The sequence below is a fragment of the Sinocyclocheilus grahami genome, unplaced genomic scaffold (assembly GCF_001515645.1).
Source record: "Sinocyclocheilus grahami isolate Dianchi unplaced genomic scaffold, SAMN03320097.WGS_v1.1 scaffold1441.1, whole genome shotgun sequence".
NCBI classification, from domain to species: domain Eukaryota; kingdom Metazoa; phylum Chordata; class Actinopteri; order Cypriniformes; family Cyprinidae; genus Sinocyclocheilus; species Sinocyclocheilus grahami.
Window position 1 is genome coordinate 22,291 of NW_015506620.1, and position 22,433 is coordinate 44,723.

Here is a 22,433-nt window from a genome sequence, read left to right on the forward strand (position 1 = left end):
TAAGCAATGGAGGCTTGCTTTAATTTTTTATTTGATTCCTTAGTGTTTGCTAGCCATTCTGTAATTTATTAGTCGATATATAGGCCTAATAATACAGCATGTGGTGTATGCCATGCCTCATCTTATTCGTTTTTGTTAATAGACATTATGTAAGCTAGTTTGTCATTGTAGCCTACTGTTTTATTGTTGTGCTTTTTAATTAAAAATGATGTGCTCCTGCAACCGAGAAAGTCAGTCACAAAAGAGCGACCAGTGAGAAGAATGATTCTAGAGTCCTGAATACTGAGCGTGCATTCTACAATACAATACATTCATTTTGTCAGACGCTCTGCAACAAATCCTGAAAGGGGTTTGGATTCGTATGGTTTAAAAAAAAAATCACACTGGGCGGATCTGTTTCATTATAGGGTGGTTGTGTACACACACACTGCCAAGACACATTTTAGTTCAAACAACATGTAAAAAGCGAATTTTGCATCCGATGACCAGGATTGTATTGTAAATAATTATTGTTCTTCTGTGTAAGATATGAGTATGAAACAGTAAAAAGAATGCAACTACAATGAATTGTATATGTGTTTTTGGGAGTATACTAGACAAACATCATTCATAAATTTGACAGACAGTATTACTGGCTGAATATCAAGACACGCAGTGGTCTCTTACGCTCTTGTTTGTGTTTGTGAAAGCTTTATACTGTTTGAATTCATCCAGATAGTCTAATTAATGTCCGAGCTCGGAATTTGCCGGGTTGATTGTCTGCGCGTGCTCCTCCCGAAATTTGTTAATAAAACATCACTTAAAGAACATGAAGACGACACGTATCTACGTCTTCGCGCTGCAGTGCGTAGGGAGCCTCCCAAATTACATTTTCACTTTCATTCGTGACACAACGGTTTCTTAATGCACCTGTACGCTGGATGCCAACCGCTATAAAACAATAAGAAGAAGAAGACACAATAGCTTGGGGTTTACTGAAGAGAAAGAACATAGCACTATTATCTATCAAAATCTGCATTTATTTTTTAGAAAACCTAATGAAAATGAAGCTGCTCTTTATTTCGCCCTTATTGTTCTGGTGTTTACTCGACCATGGTAAGACATTTGGGCTTAATATCTTTCTTTCGGTGTTCTGACGGTTGTGCTAGGCTGTAACAGTAGCGCGCAGACGCTGAAGCAGAATGTTGTATGTTGTATGATGTTGTAATGGGATTGAGAAGGTGTTCCTTTGCCAAGTATGCATTCAACTTGACGTTCAGCCCCCCTCCAACACTCTTTCCCCTGATATTTAAAAAAAGAAAAACAAAAATGCAATTGTATATAGTTTATGAAAACTATAATATTTAATTGTGAAATAGTGCTGTAAATAAAAAAAAAAAATATATATATATATATATAAGGAACAGTGAACCGTTAAATATATTATAGACTACAGTATATTCCTGCATTTGTTTGGGAAAAGGTTCATCTGCGAGCAGATATGACACCACTTTATCATTACATAAAAAACCTTATTTATTTTTATTCACCTTTTATCCCATTTTTTTTTTCGGATTATATAAAGATATTTGAACACTACCCCAATCATAATTCATCTGTAACTTTAATTTGTGAATTTAAAAATGAAAACGTCTCCAGGTTACGAATGTAACCATGGTTCCCAGAGGGAACGAGACGCTGCGTCGGAAACACTTTGGTAACGCCTTCAAGCGTGACCATGCTCTGAATCACATATGAAATCAGTCCAATAGATGGGCGAGACGTCATGGGCGGGTGATGTTGCGACCAGGAAGCTATAAAAGCACATGCGGTGGAACCGGCGTCAGCTTCTAGGAATGAAGCAAGCGCTCACAGGGATGCCGGAAGTATGGCACTGAGACGCAGTGTCTCGTTCCTCAGGGAACCATGGTTACATTTGTAACCTGGAGACGTTCCCCTTCAGGAACTTGAGCTGCTTCGAAAATGCTTTGGGAACGAGTATGCCAGACTTATAAATCCCTGCCTAGTGTGGAAGAGCACAGCTAAGGCGAGAGAAAGGAGCAAGGAGTGGCGCAGAATGCAGGTAGTCACCTGACAAAGTAGGCGGGAACATCCCACAGCGTCCCGAAGGCCAACTTCAGAAGGAGTGAGCCTGGACCCCTAAAGGAGAGGGGAGATCAGATGACTCGAGGCTATGAAAAAGCATCCTGATCCACCGCTTAGCATAAGCTTCTCTGGCCAGAGTCCTCAGCCTCAGCGCACCGTGGAGGAAACATGTAACTAGGGGGTGTCAGGGATGCCGGAAGTATGGCACTGAGACGCAGTGTCTCGTTCCTCAGGGAACCATGGTTACATTTGTAACCTGGAGACGTTCCCCTTCAGGAACTTGAGCTGCTTCGAAAATGCTTTGGGAACGAGTATGCCCACGCGGCCAGACTTATAAATCCCTGCCTAGTGTGGAAGAGCACAGCTAAGGCGAGAGAAAGGAGCAAGGAGTGGCGCAGAATGCAGGTAGTCACCTGACAAAGTAGGCGGGAACATCCCACAGCGTCCCGAAGGCCAACTTCAGAAGGAGTGAGCCTGGACCCCTAAAGGAGAGGGGAGATCAGATGACTCGAGGCTATGAAAAAGCATCCTGATCCACCGCTTAGCATAAGCTTCTCTGGCCAGAGTCCTCAGCCTCAGCGCACCGTGGAGGAAACATGTAACTAGGGGGTGTCTGCCCACTGACTGGCCACCGACACGTAGACTTCAAGCTGGAGCGGGTAAACCCTGCAGAGAATCAGGCCTGAAGGAACTCCAGAACTGTACCAACTGGGCAGTAAACTGGGTCGAGCTAGCGGTCTCTGCACCAAGAAGCGAAAGATTCCACTTCAACTCTGGATTGGAGAATGGTCTCAACAACCTCGGTTGAGAGACAGGAAGCTGCGAGTTGTGCCCCCCCAGGGGCCACACCCACGCTTCCACAGCTCTGGGCGGGGGTGAAGATAGTACCATCCACCTGTGAGAGGAGATCCCTCCTGACGGAAATCTCCCGTGGAGAGCCAGGTCCGCAGAAATCAGGTCCGAGAACCATACTCGGCCCGGCCAGAATGGGGCACTAGCAGCAGACGGACCTCCAATGGAGCTGAATGAGTCAGAGAGAACCAGAGGGTACTGTGCAATGTCTCCTGAGTCGCAAACAGGTCCACCTGAGCCTGGCCGAAAATTCTCCTAAACCGGGCCTCGGGCCCCTGCCTCGACAGGATGTCTGCTCCCATAATGAGAAGCCGAGGAATGTGAACTGCTCTCAGCAAGAGGAGTTAGCCCTGGGACCACACAAGGATCTGGTGCGCCTGCCTGTAAAGGGGGCACGAACGCAGATCTCCCTGGTGGTTGATTTAAGAGACCACCGCTGTGTCGTCGGTGCGCACTAACACATGCCGACCTCTTAGGTCTGGGAGAAAGTGTTTAATTGCTAGAAACACGACCAGCATCTCCAGGCAGTTGAAGTGCCACATGAGATGGTGACCACTCATGACCTCTCCTCAACCGGTGAAGGACACGTCTGTTGCTAGCATTACGCGGCGACAAGGAGCTCTAGCACCGGGCCCTGAGACAAGAACCAAGGTTACTCCACATATCTAAGGCACGTAGGCATCACCGCGTGACCTTCATGCGGAGCGGGTTTCCTCTCAGGGAGAACCCCTTGGTCTTGAGCCACCACTGCAGGGGTCTCATGTACAGCAAGCCAAAATGTCTCCCGTTGGACGCAGCTGCCATCAGACCCAGCAGTTTCTGGAACTGCTGACAGTGAGTGACTGGCCTTCTCTCACTCTCGTGACTGCAGTGAGGATCGACTCGAACCGAGCAGGAGACAGACGTGCCTGCATCGTGGTCGATTCCCACACTACGTCCAGATAAGTGGATCTCTGTACTGGAGAAAGCACATTTTACTTGGCGTTAAGTCTAAACCCCAGCTCTTTCATGTGAGCAAGAACGACATCTCGATGCCGAACCGCCATCTGTTCAGATTTAGCTAATATCAACCAATCATCGATATGGTTGAGTATGTGGATGCCCTGGAGTCACAGAGGAGCCAGAGCAGCATCCACACACTTCGTGAAAGTGCGGGGTGAGAGTGCAAGGCCGACGGAAGAATCCGGTAAGCTTTTGGCCGCAAAAGCTTCCATCCTTCTTTTGAACGATGAAGTACCGGCTGTAAAACCCAGACTGTCTTTCGAGAGAAGGGACAACCTCAATGGCCTCCTTCTTCAAGAGAGTCTTAACTTCTTCTTCCATTACCAGAGCCTGTTCGGGGCCCACCAGAGTGGGAATTTCCCTGTTAAACCGAGGTGGAGGAGAACCGAACTGATTCGGTAGCCTCTTTCTACAGTGTGCAGGACCCATTGAGACACATTTGGCAGAAGTTTCCACGCTGCCAAAAAGGTCTACTAAGGGAATCAGTCTCTCGAGATTGATCTCTGGTGTAATCAGTGCGGCTAGGTCGTTGACCTGAAGCAGCGAACCGGCAAGGGATGACCGAACTAGCTGCTCTAGAAACCTCCGAAGAGGTAGTGAGCCTCTTAGTACCGCTGCGTTTCCGGGTGCTTTCATGCTTAATTATTATCAGTTATTATGGGTGCTCAAATATATATATATATATATATATATATATATATATATATATATATATATATATATAGAGTATGTGGATGCCCTGGAGTCACAGAGGAGCCAGAGCAGCATCCACACACTTCGTGAAAGTGCGGGGTGAGAGTGCAAGGCCGACGGAAGAATCCGGTAAGCTTTTGGCCGCAAAAGCTTCCATCCTTCTTTTGAACGATGAAGTACCGGCTGTAAAACCCAGACTGTCTTTCGAGAGAAGGGACAACCTCAATGGCCTCCTTCTTCAAGAGAGTCTTAACTTCTTCTTCCATTACCAGAGCCTGTTCGGGGCCCACCAGAGTGGGAATTTCCCTGTTAAACCGAGGTGGAGGAGAACCGAACTGATTCGGTAGCCTCTTTCTACAGTGTGCAGGACCCATTGAGACACATTTGGCAGAAGTTTCCACGCTGCCAAAAAGGTCTACTAAGGGAATCAGTCTCTCGAGATTGATCTCTGGTGTAATCAGTGCGGCTAGGTCGTTGACCTGAAGCAGCGAACCGGCAAGGGATGACCGAACTAGCTGCTCTAGAAACCTCCGAAGAGGTAGTGAGCCTCTTAGTACCGCTGCGTTTCCGGGTGCTTTCATGCTTAATTATTATCAGTTATTATGGGTGCTCAAATATATATATATATATATATATATATATATATATATAAGCTCCTCTAGAGGGCACTCCATCCCATACCTTTACCACTCAATTCCAGACTCCATTTCCCATAACCCCTGCCTAGGAACTGATTACAGACACACCTGTTTCCAACCAGGAGGACTCTTTCAAACACAAAGAATGTACCCGAAATCACCTCCTATGCTCTCATTCACTATTCCCTAGGCCACTAATATAGTTCACTTGAAAGAGTGAATGAAAACGAGAGAGTGAATTCGGACACTGAGTGCACCGGAAGGACTGCCACTTTTGCATAGTTTGTGCTTGCTGTTTAATATTCATTTGAAACTGGCAAACCGAAAGCTGCAGTAGTGAGATTAAAAGATTTATCTTGAACTATATTATGGAAATTATTTATAAACCATAGTTAAACAATTTAATAATCAATTTACAGTGAATGTATACCTGTGTTGTATTATGCTGTATTATACCATGAACGAGCACTTGCGCGACTGTCGCAGTCATGGCCAGACTTACCATTGGGCTTGAATGGGCTGCAGCCGGGGCCCCACCTTAACCCATTTACATTTGTTCCGTTATGTGCCAGTCAGAAATTATTAGCCGCATTTCAACTGCGCACACGGGCCAACCGGAGCTAACAGCTTCCAGCTTCGACATTCAAAGCCATAATCAAACAGTATAAACTGGAATTTATGATTTGTTTCTGCGCTGCGCCAAATCGCCGATTAATTTGTGATCACATGGCTACTTTAAACGGTTCCATTAAGCCTTTAGCCCAAAAGAGCACACATTTACAAAGATAATGATAAATTATCACATGTTCACGCCTCACTTCTTTACAGAGGATGATTCTATATTATATTAATGTTCCACTAAATTAATCTGAAAAGTTTTGATCACTCTGTCCCGTCCAAAGACTATAGAATAGCCCACCCTAATATCTTACAGGGTCTTTGTCCCGTCTCACTACCTCCACCGAGCAGGAGACAGACGTGCCTGCATCGTGGTCGATTCCCACACTACGTCCAGATAAGTGGTTGTCTGTACTGGAGAAAGCACATTTTACTTGGCGTTAAGAAAAAAAGTGGAGCAGAAATTTCATCAAAACGATAAAAAAAAAAAAAATAGCCATTTACAGGGTTCGTACGGTCATGAAAAACCCAGAAAGCTTTGGAAAAGTCGTGGAAATTTATTTTACAAACCTCTAAATAATAGAAGATATGTTTAATCATGTCCTGAGTCTCGGTATAGGATTGCGCATTTTGGTTTTACTAATTTTTGCAGGTTTCGCACGTTTGGAAAATTCCCGCAAACATTTATTTAATATACAATGTAGGTTAGATGAGTTAAAAAATTCATACAGAATATCAAATTAAAAGTCAGTCATTTGAAAACAGCATGAGTGGTTCAGCTGTACCCTGTCTTCTTGCTCTCACTCTCTCAAAATTGCCTCACATCAGCGCATCTCGTCTGCACTAAGAGAGCTGCTGCACACTGAGATACAAGACTTTCGCTCAGCTGACAGGACTGTCACTTGCCTAATCGGGTCAGTGTTGCATCATCACAAAAGTTTATCATTTGCAGGTCTTTTTAAACCATTCGGTACTTGCGCGCTCCAAACTCGTTTTCTGGGCGCTCACGGTCACATCCAACACATAAAACCACCTCACAAACACCTCAAGAAAAAGTTATTGTTTTCATTGTTTCTGACTCAAGTAACCTTGCGTTTTAATAAATAATGTTACATAAAGACAATGAAACTGTCAGTAATAAATGAACAAGTTACTAGCAATAGCACAAGTATACAAATGAAACAAACTGCGTTTTAACTTGTTCAGGTAGGCTAGCCTAAAACTAACAGTAGCTGCTACTATTCAGGAACAAAATACTATGATGTATAAAGTCATAGATATAGATTATATTTATATATGAATCCATATTAAATATGAAAAAGTTATTTAGTCAAGAGCAGATTTGAGCAGAGTGATTTTTTTATTTTGTTCTTTAACACAGACTGACAGACAGCAGGTATGCTAAGAGTTTAATTTATAATACTGGCTAAGCAAATTACAACATACTTAACATTCTGGCATTCAGTTATGTGATTATGTAGCCTAACTTATGTTCTCTGCATGAAGTAACAGAAACCGGGTACGGTTTCATGCTGGAGCGTGGTGTTCAGATCCCGGCACTCATGTCTTGTTGAGTTTCGGTTTCGTGGCAGGGTCCAGACACTCGCGCTCCATGTTCTGTCTGGTTGTGGGAGCGTGCGGTCTCGAGTTTGCTCGGCCGTGCGCTCTTCTGTCCACGTGTGTTGTGTTTTGTGTAGAACAAGGTTTGTGTTGGGCCGCGTGCTTTTCTTGTTGTCTTGTGTTGTTGTTGCACGCAGCTCATGTTATCGACTGCGTGCTTTCATGTCCTGTTTTGTCTTGTGCTGTGTAGCACGCAGCTTGGTTTTTGCTGTCTTGTCTTGTGTGAACACGTGTGTTCACGTGTGTGTTTGTGTCTTGTTTTGTACAAGCACATGGCTTGTGATTTGTTTTGCTGGCCATGTGCTTGTCTTTATTTGTGTGGGCACATATTGGTTAATTTGCCCCACATTTGTTCCCTCGTTACCCTCCTCGTTTGCTGTGTATTTATTCTCCTTGTGTTTGCAGTCCCATGCTAGTTCTTCATCTTATCACCCTGGATGTGTCCTGATCTTGCCTTGCCTGCCAGTTTTTCCCCCATGGGGTAGTTTTTGTTGTTTATTTTGTTTTATTTTTAATAAAGAGCCCTTATCTCCTGCACCATTGAGTCCTCGCCTCATCTCTTCATACCCAACCCTGACAGCCTGTGCTTATTAGAAAGCAAACAAATAGCATTAATAATCATTAATTTTCCTTAGCATATGCTATGATAAATCTGAACATTTGTGTAAAATAATGGAGAATTAGGTCATGAATATTGCCTTAAAAGTCATTCAATTGTAATGAGCGAATGCCTACGATATAGGAGTTAGCCTATCACACAAACTAGAGTCCTGTTTTTCCGAATATCTGCACGATCACAAAATTACAATAATCATCAAGTTACTGAGTAACTTTCAGACACAAAATTCTGTTTTGCCCCGTCAATGCGTCTCCAAGCAACACAGTGTTTTGTTTCTCAGCATTACACGGACCAGTAAATGGTTCAAACAGGCTATAAGTACAGTCGTTTGCTAAGTTAAATGAATTAGCTTTTTTAATGAATCGGTTGATTTAAGGATTCAACTCACTCATTAAGAGTGCTGCCACCTACTGGCGGTTGTAGATTCATATTTTAAAAAGTAGCTCATTATTTCATTTTTGCAATCATTTAATATTTCTACATTAAATGTTGTATTTAAACTTAACATAACTTATGCAAAATCCATCTTTGGATTTAATTTGATTGTTAATAGCCATTCAATCTTTTTTATTCAGATTGAATTTATTAAATTTAAGAATCTGACATAAAAGGACACAGATATGACAATACATTTTCATAATAATACATCTCTTTGTTTTGTTCTGCTCAGTGTTATTTCAGGGTTTTGATCTCTCAACTGAATATACTATGTACATGTACAGGAGAACATGAAAGGGGGAAAAAGCGCCTACCTTGCGATTTACCATATGCGATTCATGTTCATAATCAATAAGGTGTAACTGGATTCACTCTCAACACTGTTTTGATACAGTTAGCTACGTTCAGCATTTCAAAATGTCCCACCGTTTAAGAGTTTGAAAAACTGGCGGGTACTTCCAGATGAGCAAAGACTTTATATACACTCGAAACAAACTTTTATATGAATAACAAGTTTATTAAATCTTGTTTTGAATCTTTTGAGGTCAACTGATCTTTCTTGTAACCGGGCTGCAGTTTTCAGTGTTTTGCCCTTCAACTCTGAATCCTAGTTATGTGACTGAACTGAACACCATTTAGAAATGCTCATTTTAGCTTCTAAACTACACTTAAAAACACAAATGCGCAGTGCAGCCACACTATATAAAATATGCTGTATGAAAGACTTACCTCAGTCTGTTGGCATGTCTGCTGTACTATCGTCAGAATTTGTTGTAGTTGGCGAAACAGTCTCACTAAAGAAAGAGCGCATTATTTCTCACACATTTCCACATTGAACAAATCATTATTTTTTAACAAATCTTTTAGGTGAACGAATCATTCTCGTTCATGTAATCCATTGACTCATATTTCTCGTTCACTGAAATTACTCCCTCCATAGCAGCGCGGCGCTATTAGCAGCGCATGCACAGCTCGGTGAACCAGGTAGTTCTGTGGACTGTTTCATCCTGTCAAAGAATGACTAAACCTCGAGTCTATAGCCTTTGAGTATGAGATGTGACGGAGCATGTGATTTGTTGAATGTAGTGAACGAATACACCCTTCACTGAACGAGATTCATTTGAGTCTGAACGAGATCGAGAGATCTTCTCGCTCGGGATCAAAATGACTGAACTGGTATATGTCATTCGTGAACGAGTTGAATGAACTGGTACATCTCGTTCGTGAATGAAATGACCGAACTGGTACATGTCATTCGTGAACGAGTTGAATGAACTGGAACATATCTCGTTCGTGAACGAAATGAATGAGATTGTACCGGGTCAGTCGGCCATTTAGCATGTGAGTCAATCTCAATCAGCAATCAGCAGAAAGCGGATGCAAAGCGCAGATATAGATACTGTGCACATAAACTTGTTTATATATTCATATTTAGCATACAGAACATAACTCCACTTTTAATCCCTGATTTATGAATGTGTAAATGTCTGACCAAACAATTAAAATGTTAACTATGCAAGAAAACCTTGTGCTTTTGTCATCAACTTATCAGAATGAGCTTTATTGCCAGGTATGTTTACACATACGAGGAATTTGTTTTCGTGACAGAAGCTTCCACAGTGTAACATAATGACAGTGACAGAACAAAAAAACACAGATAATAAAAAAAAAAATAGAACAAGTAAAATAAGGAATAAAAAAATATACAAATCGACAATTGTATGTACAGGTATATAACAATAGACTGTTGTATGTACATGTATATTATGTGCAAATTGAAATGTAGACTGAGTATGTGTGTTAGATAAATAAGTGTATGAGTGAATAAATAGTGTGTGTTCCACAGTTATTGTGTTCATGAGATGGATGGCCTGAGGGAAGAAACTGTTCCTGTGTCTGATGTTGGGTAGAGAGCAGAGTTTCACCAGATGGATGCAAGGTAACGGCATCCTGAATCCGCGCTGCCTGAGCTTCATGAGCGCGCCGGCTCGCTTCCCCCGTCTGTGCGTCCTGAAGCGCTTGATCAGCGCCACAGCTCCCCTGACTACAATGTCCAGCAAAACATCAGAATAATCGAAAACCGGTGAAATATTGGGTGGTGTGTACTTCCGAATGTCAAGCAATCCGTCTCTGGTGAAACTGATTGCAGGGATATAACTAAAGACATAAAAACAACTGCGGAGCACGCCACAGAGGCCGCCATCAACGTCGGCGTCATCACGAGAGATAATATTAATTTCCATGGTATCCCAAAGGCAGGGGTGCCGCTATGGTTCTAGGCCCCCTGCATATCACACTATTTTTTGGCCCACAGGCAAAAGAAAAAAAACACAGCTAAACAGGAAGTATAAAAACATAATTCAATCAGGTAAAGCTTTAAGCATAAAAGGTTAATAGATGTAGGCTACATGACTTTACAAACATTTGACATATTAAATATCATTCAGGGTCTATTTCAGTGTGCAGCAGCTTTTTCCAAATAGGCTAATTCTCTTTTCACATAATGAAATGTTTTCTAATACAGACTGTTGCATTTCTTATTAGAGTAATGAAATTAACATTTGACTTCAACTCAGCCAACAGCAAGAAGGCTCGCAAATTAATGAAGAAAAGGATGGCCAAGTACTGGAGGAATTTTATAATCCAACAGGAAAAATAACAACTGTTGCTTTTGTGTTTGTAGGAAATAAAGATGACCAAATAAATTTAACAGCTGTGGTGGTGGTGGTTACGGCATATTTCTCAAACTACCCTTCCATCTGGCATCCTTCCATTCCATACAGTAATCGGTTTCATTTTCGATGGGTTTGTGCCCAGGAAACTACACCAAAGAAAAACTCTTTCTCAGAAAGAGTGTGAGAGCAAGGCACACTTTCCTTACCGCTCTGCATGCATGGCCTTACTAATGTGCTCTGTATCCCTGATGTTTTTATAGAAAACTACCAATGCAGCCTCCTCATCTGCAGCCTCCTCATCTACAGAATTCTGTATAAAAGATAAAAGACGTACACACAGTAGTAAACACACACACACACACCGTGAACACACACCCAGAGCAGTAGATATGTAGATACATATAAATGTGCTAAGAATTTAAATGTTTTTATTAGTGGAAAATACTCTTATTTTTATCAATTAAACTTATGAAAGATTATGTTAAACAGCTAAAAATAGAAGAATATTGTGCACATTTGAATGATTTCTAGTGATCTTAAAATTGTGTGATTTTTTCTTTCAGTTCTCAGCTTTTGTCAATGGAATAATGAAAGTACACTGAAAAAAGTTATTATTTTTTAGCTTCAGTGGGTGTGCAGGTGAAAGCTTAAGGCTGACACTCCTGGCTTGCTCAGCAGGTCTCCATAAAGAGCATATTGCAGGCTAAAGCCCCTAGTGAGTCTATGTATAGAAACAAATAAGGTAGGAACTAGATCATAAATACGCTACTGAGGCTTCTGGAGTTGTTTTTGTGAGAAAACTTTACTTCCGCATCTGAAAAATAGCAAACCTGAAGTGACGTAATGTGGGAGGGAGTGCGATTATACAATAGGAACACAATGGATCACAATGACAGTTCGTATGCTGAGGAAATTGTAAATGATCATTCATAACAACTGCGGAGCACGCCACAGAGGCCGCCATCAACGTCGGCGTCATCACGAGAGATAATATTAATTTCCATGGTATCCCAAAGGCAGGGGTGCCGCTATGGTTCTAGGCCCCCTGCATATCACACTATTTTTTGGCCCACAGGCAAAAGAAAAAAAACACAGCTAAACAGGAAGTATAAAAACATAATTCAATCAGGTAAAGCTTTAAGCATAAAAGGTTAATAGATGTAGGCTACATGACTTTACAAACATTTGACATATTAAATATCATTCAGGGTCTATTTCAGTGTGCAGCAGCTTTTTCCAAATAGGCTAATTCTCTTTTCACATAATGAAATGTTTTCTAATACAGACTGTTGCATTTCTTATTAGAGTAATGAAATTAACATTTGACTTCAACTCAGCCAACAGCAAGAAGGCTCGCAAATTAATGAAGAAAAGGATGGCCAAGTACTGGAGGAATTTTATAATCCAACAGGAAAAATAACAACTGTTGCTTTTGTGTTTGTAGGAAATAAAGATGACCAAATAAATTTAACAGCTGTGGTGGTGGTGGTTACGGCATATTTCTCAAACTACCCTTCCATCTGGCATCCTTCCATTCCATACAGTAATCGGTTTCATTTTCGATGGGTTTGTGCCCAGGAAACTACACCAAAGAAAAACTCTTTCTCAGAAAGAGTGTGAGAGCAAGGCACACTTTCCTTACCGCTCTGCATGCATGGCCTTACTAATGTGCTCTGTATCCCTGATGTTTTTATAGAAAACTACCAATGCAGCCTCCTCATCTGCAGCCTCCTCATCTACAGAATTCTGTATAAAAGATAAAAGACGTACACACAGTAGTAAACACACACACACACACCGTGAACACACACCCAGAACAGTAGATATGTAGATACATATAAATGTGCTAAGAATTTAAATGTTTTTATTAGTGGAAAATACTCTTATTTTTATCAATTAAACTTATGAAAGATTATGTTAAACAGCTAAAAATAGAAGAATATTGTGCACATTTGAATGATTTCTAGTGATCTTAAAATTGTGTGATTTTTTCTTTCAGTTCTCAGCTTTTGTCAATGGAATAATGAAAGTACACTGAAAAAAGTTATTATTTTTTAGCTTCAGTGGGTGTGCAGGTGAAAGCTTAAGGCTGACACTCCTGGCTTGCTCAGCAGGTCTCCATAAAGAGCATATTGCAGGCTAAAGCCCCTAGTGAGTCTATGTATAGAAACAAATAAGGTAGGAACTAGATCATAAATACGCTACTGAGGCTTCTGGAGTTGTTTTTGTGAGAAAACTTTACTTCCGCATCTGAAAAATAGCAAACCTGAAGTGACGTAATGTGGGAGGGAGTGCGATTATACAATAGGAACACAATGGATCACAATGACAGTTCGTATGCTGAGGAAATTGTAAATGATCATTCATACTTGTATGACTTGTGTGCACCAAATGAACCACACCAGTTCTGAGTCTCACTTGGTTCTTGCTTCAGCATCCCACACCAGTCTTCACTTTAGCATTTGCTGAAAAACTATTTGTTTGATGTGTTCAGTTGTTGTGTTATGAACTCACTGTCTGACTTCCACTCTAGATAAAACTGCTTTACAGTGAAATGGAGGACGTAATCAATCCAGAAAACCAAAAAACAGACAGAGAAGGGTTATTTATCAGAGGTCAAACTGGATTCTTACCCATCATGCATCACTGTTAAACTACACTGGGGTGCATTTCCCAAAAGCAACTATAGGTCGCAAGTTCCATCGTTACCATCGGAACTTGCGACCATAGTTGGCTCCACAGATTGACAGCTAAACACACTACTAAATAAACTGAAAATAAGATTTTTTTGCTGCTTTGTTCAAATGAGCATAACAATAAATAAAACCTTTTTTTGTCACAAATCAATTTGATAACTGACTGGACAGTCAGTTTTTCACGGACATTTACACCTCACGCTGCATCCGCAAAGCCACCAGCATTGTGGATGACCCCACACACCCCTCTCACACACTCTTTACCCTCATGCCATCTGGTAAAGGGTATCGAAGCATTAGGGCCCTCACGACCAGACTGTGCAACAGTTTCTTCATGCCATCAGACTTCTCAACACTCAGAAACTGGACTGAAGGAACACACACATACACCTATACACACAAAACTGAGCATCCTCGTTACAAATTTTTTTGCACTTACACTACTTCAGCTACTTATATTGTACTCTTTGCACTATTGTCACTATGTTTACTTTTAAACAGAACTGTGTACTGGTCGGTGCTGCACTAGGACTTACTGTGCCCATTGTCTGTCAGTAGTCATTGTACTACCTTGTGCTGTCTACACTTCATGTATTTTTTTATGTAGTCCCTTGTAGTTCTGTGTTATTCTGTGTTTGTCTTATGTAGCACCTTGGTGAAACATTGTTTCGTTTCACTATGTACTTGTATATGGTTGAAATGACAATTAACTCCACTTGACTTGACTTGACTAGTGAATCTTAGTTGGGTTTAGGCTGTCGACTACTACAATGAATATGTGTGTTTTTGAGAGTATGCGAGACAATAAACTTTATCCTGGCTAGTATACACTAGAATATCAAATATCAAATATCATTAGAAAATCAAATTTATTTATTTGAAGATAGCTTTTTTTATATTATTTCTATAGCTCTGGTGTGAATGAAGAAAGATGCTAATTGCATAGTATACACAGTGTAGCGAATTAGCTCATGGGGAAATATGAATAATTAACCATAACTAGTTATGATTAACTATTCATATTTTAGATCCGCTGTAGATATTTAGCTGACCACTCAGGGTCAACTGTCTTGTCAATTCTAAGAACGTTAATTTCCTGGTTAAGGGAAATAACTTTCTTACTGTACAATTCTATAAGCTTGTAACGTAAATCTGCATGACTATTGACTCCGGTTATGAGCAAACAATGAACACGTCAAGTGTGATACAAGTAAGGTTTTATTAACTACATAAACACTTAAACTAGTCTAACATACTACATAGAGACTGTAAACACTTGGGATGCTTGTCTTTCTCTCTTCTTAAGTTCTGTCTCCCGGGAAAACCGGGATAAATGTTTAGGCCAAAATCAAGTCATCAACTACACAATAAATGTTATAGCAATTATATACATTAGACAGACAGTATTACTGTCTGAATAATCAGGGCATGCAGTGCTCTCTTACTCTCTTTTTTGTGTCTGTGAAAGCTATATAATGTATGAATACACCTATAATTAATGTCTGTAACCAAAATAATAAAACGCCAAATTATACTAGGCTATATTAATTCAAGAAACATAGCAGCCACCAAAAAAAAAAAAAAAAGTAAACTACAACATTAAGAACTGTTTTGCTTAAAAGCCTTCAAATTTTTAGACGAAACGGATTAGTATGTACTAACACTATCAAACAGCATTTACACAGCACTTTACAAACAGCACTAATGCAGATTAAAGAATGTGACATCTCTACGTCTTCGCGCTGCAGTGCGTAGGGAGCCTCCCAAGTTATATTTTCACTTTCATTCATGACACAATGGTTTCTTAATGCACCAGTAAGCTGGATACCAACCGCTGTAAAACAATAATAAGAAGAAGAAGACACAATGGCATCGGGTTTACTGAAGAGAAAGAACATAGCACTATTATCTATTAAAATTTGCATTTATTTTTTACAAAGCCTAATGCAAATGAAACTTCTTTTTATTTCACCCTTATTGTTCTGGTGTTTACTCGACCATGGTAAGACATTTAGGCTTAATATCTTTCTTTCAGTGTTCTAACGATTTGTGCTAGCCGAAATGTGCGGTTAAAACGTGTTTTCAGTAACAAGTAGCCTACAAACATGCGTAGATGCTTCGTGGGCTCAACAGAAGCTGTCAGAAAGGCTAGTCTAGTGGGACAGAGTCAGGGATGGTTTGGTAATCTGTTATAACGGGTTACATCATGCAGGAGCAGCAGCCCATTGGTTTGTCTTCTGGATTAACAGTATTCTGTAAACTGCATTGACGAGGTCAATTGGGAAACATCGTGAAAAAAACTTAATTCAGCATCATTCTTTTAGTAATTTACCTTGCTGTTACTAACACTGTGGACAATAAATATATGTATTATAAATGTTACATTTAGGCTATTATACCTACTAAATATTGGGAAATGTAACTTTTAATTAGGTTGTTTTCGTCATTTCTATGGGTTTATGATATTTCTTTATGACATTCCATAGTTTATTTTTATTATTATTATTATTATTATTATTATAGCCCTGGCAACAAGGAGAATGATTTTACATGTGACTACCATATTTTAATTTGTTCATTTTATTTACAAATCATAGGTGGTGGGGAAATAACTGCACAGAAGGTCCTACCAGCAATCATCAGGGTTGCCATGTCTGCAAAGCCAAACCAGCCCAATTGTTATATTTGACAGTAATGCATATCATTTGTGTTTTGCAGTAATTTATTTATGTATTTATTTATTTTGTGTTTTATTTTATTTTATTTTTTATTTTTTGCACGACCATGGCAAGGCATTTATGGAGATATTTTTGTCTGTACTACCTGGTGCTCAATTATTCCTACACAGTTAACACAACCCTTAAGACATTGCTCAGATGTTTTATTTCATGACATTTGTCTGGTTTTTGTCATTTCATTACATTACAAACATTCTTGTGTGTAATTATTTCTTACGCATCTCATCCCAAGCCTCTGTTAATTCCAAAACATGGAAAAAAAATTAGATGAGGAAAAATGCCAATAATTTACATTCTAGTTTTGCATTGCATTTACACAAATAACTACTTCTGACTGGTCCATCTCTGATGATTGTGCCAGTATAGTTTACAATCAGTGATATAAAAAAAAAAAACTAAATAATATTTTTGTTTGATATTTACAGCTGTTTGGGGATATATTACATGTTGTATTGTTGTAATGTTGTAAATGTTGTATTTTTGGACCAGTTTTAAAGTTTTATTACATTTTTCCTCCTGAAATCCACCCTTCTGCTAAAGTTCATTTTCTGAGAATTGTATGTAGAAAATAAGAACAATCATAATTTGGCTTTAGGGTTTTTCTTTATTTTTAGAAGAGTGGAGTGTATGCAGGAACAGTGGGAAAATAAAGTCAGGACATGATTCCCAGTCTTGAACCTGTGTCCCCATAAGTCAACAGGCCTCAACTCATCCATTCTTGTTTGCACTTGTTTGGATATTAAGTATGTACAACTTTACAAATTTTATGTTATTTGAACTTATACAGTTTAGTTGGAATAACTTTATGAAAGTAAGGTGAACTTCATTTTTTAAGTTTTCAGTACCAAAGTTTACGTTCATTCAGTTAAGTTGTATTTACTTACTGACACATGTTATCTTAACTTATAGTTTAATACAGTTTTCAATACCAAAATTTGTGTTCATGTAGCCTAATTTGGCTTTTTTTTGCTTAATTCAACCAGATAAATAATTGTTCTATTTTTATTGTTCTTTTATGTCAATTGTAAATAATTATTTTATTTCAAATGTTGCAGTCGTGTTTCAGCTGACAACTTTTTCTTGTGATCTGTTCACAAAATTCAAATCACAAATAATACTACTGATGAAAAATAAAATTTTGAATGTTAACCACTTTCGTTACCATATAACTATAAACTATGATAAGTTCATCAGCATGCATTTATTAATCCCACGTTGTAGCAAAAAAAATTTATAAAATTGAGACAAAATTATGTGCTCCTGCAACCAACTGAGAAAGTCAGTCACAAAAGAGCGACCAGTGAGAAGAATGATTCTAGAGCCCTGGATACTGAGCGTGCATTCTACAATACAATACATTAATTTTGTCAGACGCTCTGCAACAAATCCTCCTTTAATGTTTCTTATGGGCCAGTGAGTGTGTTTTTGTGTTTGCGTTGAAGTTCATTTAAAATAATATAAAAATATGTCTGGCCAATCCGGGGCCCCTGCACACGTGGGGACCCTAGGCAAGCCTGTGCATTAATCCATGCATGATAATAACATTAAAAATTCAAATCCAGATTTGAATTTTCAAAGATTTATTTAAAAAACTGATTATTTTTCCCAAAATGCAATAAAATCCATATAATCAATATAAATTGATTATTTTTCATATTGAAACTGTGTGTTTTTGTGTTTGCGTTGAAGTTCATTTAAAATAATATAAAAATATGTCTGGCCAATCCAGGGCCCCTGCACACGTGGGGACCCTAGGCAAGCCTGTGCATTAATCCATGCATGATAATAACATTAAAAATTCAAATCCAGATTTGAATTTTCAAAGATTTATTTAAAAAACGGATTATTTTTCCCAAAATGCAATAAAATCCATATAATCAATATAAATTGATTATTTTTCATATTGAAACTGTTGAAAATACACAACAAAGTAAGTTGATCCACATATGACAGCCTCTGAACTTGGTCAATACTATTCTTATTGATAGCTTACGTTTCTTCCCCACCGCAGAAACCACCACAGGTTCCTCAATGCTGTCACAATCATTATTTTTTTTTATGGCTGCATGATAAATCGCTTGCGATTATCATGCGCATCTCATCAGTAAAGCCGGTTCTGTGATTAGTAGTAAATCTAATTTTTTTTTATGACTGCATGATAAATCGCATGCGATTATCATGCGCATCTCGTCAGTAAAGCCGGTTCTGTGATTAGTAGTAAATCTCCATCACATGCTTTCAGATAGAGTGTCATTTAATACACAGAGCCGTAGATCACTGACAAGCTACGCAATATCGTGTTCATAATCGAAGGCGATTCATCTGCGATTATGAACACGATATTGCGTACCTTGTCAGTTACTGTTTACAACGCGTGGAATGGTGCGCTGTGATTGGTTGAGCGGCTGTATCGCATTCTGCAGAGAAGGGAGACTGGCGTTTGTTGCGGTTTGGAAAGACGGAGAAAACATGGCAGAATAACACGGCGGATATTGCATTTTGCGTAAAATTAAAAATTTAACTGGAACTCAGTTTTTTTTAATGGCTTTTATCGCGTTTTGGAACCAAACTCTCTCGCTCTTATGTATATATATTTTTTTTACTTTTAACTAAGCCTATTTGGCTGTGATAAAAAGGTTACCAGTGCATTGACACTGAGATTATCTTAAACAGCATATTTTGTGCAACAGCTACAGTCTGGACACACTTAGACATCAACACTCATCATACAAACCTCAACAACGGTGACAAAATAAGCTACTAAAATTCATTCTGCAGTGCATGCTGGGATAGATGAGTTTTGATTGCTGCACCCAGTTGTACTGCAGCATGAAGCATTTGTTGATTGTCACCATTGATGAGATTCATACAGTGATTCTTGATGTCTGTGTATGTTTGATTAATATGCTCAAAACTTGTTGTCCGGCAAGTTTTTTAAAATTCCTCAAATTATAAGATTGCCATAATACTGGAGCAAATGCTGCAGTATGACAAGAACGGTAATAAAAAGTTTAGATACACACTAAAACCTAACAATCAGTGATTAAGTTGCTGATGTGATCAGTGTATATACAATAATAATAATTCAAATAAACAAAAGGACTTCTCTAAAATCGAAGTTGTGCATGATGTGTTAGAAGTATTACTGAATATATTACAGTTGCCATAAAGAAAATGTGGGAGTACAATGTAATAACAATGTAACAATTCATAGTGAATATCCCATTTACAGCTTAAAATCATGTTTCCCCACTTAATTCACATCTTTACATTTTATTTGCATGATGAATTGCATGTGTTCAAATCTTGGAGTGCATATCTTTTTTATTATTATGTTTATGCACCTTTGAGACAGTCCCTTAAAGGGGTCATTTGATGCGATTTCAATTTTTCCTTTCTCTTTGGAGTGTTACAAGCTCTTGGTGCATAAAGAAGATCTGTAAAGTTGCAAAGACTAAAGTCTCAAATCCAAAGAGATATTCTTTAAAAAAAAAGTTAAGAGTCAGCCACGCCTACCTAAAACGGCTCGTTCTAACACGCCCCCACATGTCTACGTTATGATGTGGGAAGATTTGCATAACGCCGCCCAAATGTTCACACAAAGAAAGAAGGCGTAACTTTTATTCTCGCTGTAGTAGTGTTGCCGCCGCCGCCATGTCGTGAAGGTACTGTGTGATTCGTTGTGAAAGCGAAACTACTTTGTTTGGCCTTCCAAAAGAGGACGATATCCGTTTCGTCATGCCTGGAGCTGATCCGTGCTGGTCGCTGAGGAAATACAACAACTTTGCGTTGTGGATCGCTGGATCGGCTTTCACTGTGGACGAAGCAGAGTCCAGCCCGGGGTCGTCACATGTGGTTGCCGCAAAACACATCCAGACAAGCTAGATATTGTAACGATTATCTAAATGCTTGTAAACAGAAGAAATAAAACATTCATGCTTTGTAAGATGTCAGTGGGTTTCACTATTGTGATTTAGGTAAGAAAAAAAATCATCCCCCGGCCTCTGCTTGTGAAAGCGAAACTACTTTGTTTGGCCTTCCAAAAATGTACACAACTACAAATCAGTGGTTAAGTTGTATTTACAACACTGTTCCAGAACACGTCAACCCAAATATTCGGATGTGTCCAGCACATTTTATGGAGGACTTGAATCGTCGCTCCGACTGGACAGGGCATCATCACAATATGGTAAGGGGTGTAACATTTACATCACACGCTTGAGGTATTCGGCCAATCATAACACACTGGATAGCTGACCAATCACAACACACCTCGCTTTTCAGACCGATGAGCTTTGTTTCAGAAAGGCCGGGCATAGAGGATAAACAATAATGTACAGTATGTGGAAAATAATGTGTTTTTTTAACCTTAAACCGCATAAACACATTTCATTACACCAAATACACAAAATAATGTTCTTTTTAGCAACATCATATGACCCCTTTAATTTGCTCTGCGAATGTCTTACGAATGTCCAACATAAATCCAACTTTACCTCACCTACCATCAGCTAGCAGGAGCACAGTCTGGGTCTGCGAAACAAAACCAACCCAACCAATCCGTTATGGTCGAATATAGTGCTGCTAGTATCGCATCCTGATAGGTAGCATATAGGTAGCATATAGGCCTATTGTAAGAACAGAGGTGTTGTGCCGAAATGCATAACCTAGTGAAAAGTGTGACCAGGGGTTGCTCTTCAGCAAATGTTCGCGAAGGAGCGCACACACATTAGAGCAGACGCTGAAGCGGAATGGAGCAACATTGCACTGCTGTAAAACACGTCTAGACAAGCTAGATATTGTAACGATTATCTAAATGATTATCCTATCATACTTTGTAGGATGTCAGTTGGTTTCACTATTGTGATTTAGGTAAGAAAAAAAATCGGTAACACTTTACTTGAAGGGGTGTACATAAGACTGACATGACACCTTCATAATCATGACATGACACATGTCATGAATATGAAGGAGGTTTTATGCATGTTTATGACAACTGTCATTAAGTGTCATTCGCTCAGTTAAGTAATTTTTTATCCAAATATGACATTATTTGACCTAACCCTACCCCTACCCTTACCCCTAACCATAGCCCATAACAAAGACATCTCAAACAATGTCATCTATGCATTAAAAATTACATAACTGAGCGAATGACACTTAATGACAGTTGTCATAAACATGCATAAAAAACCCTTCATATTCATGACATGTGTCATGTTATGATTATGAAGGTGTCATATCAGTCTTATGCACACCCCTTCAAGTAAAGTGTAACCAAAAAGATCATTAAGTAAAACAATATCAACTTGAAATGAGTGCTCCTGCCAGGGCTTTGATACTGCTCAAAATTTCAGAACTTTCATGTGACTTATTCTTCTATTACAGTTAAAGCATCACTTTATATTTCTCAAGTGAACACACTAACATACTTGTGTCGCACAACTGCATGATAAATTGAGTGCTGACAGGAAAATTATTTTTAATTCATGCTTTATTTATCAATTTACTTTATGGACAAACCTATTGTTTTGCTATATAAGACATTAATTGATAAAAAGTTGCATGCATGACATTTGGACCCTCCAAAAGCAACGTGATCTCATGATAATTCGTATGTATTTTACGTAAAATGTGGTTCTATAAAACGTACATTTACTTACGTTTTTACAGGCACTAAAATGTACAATACTTACGTATTTTCAGCCTCTAAACGTAAGATTGCAGCACCATTTGCATGGAATGCTTCTACAGATGTC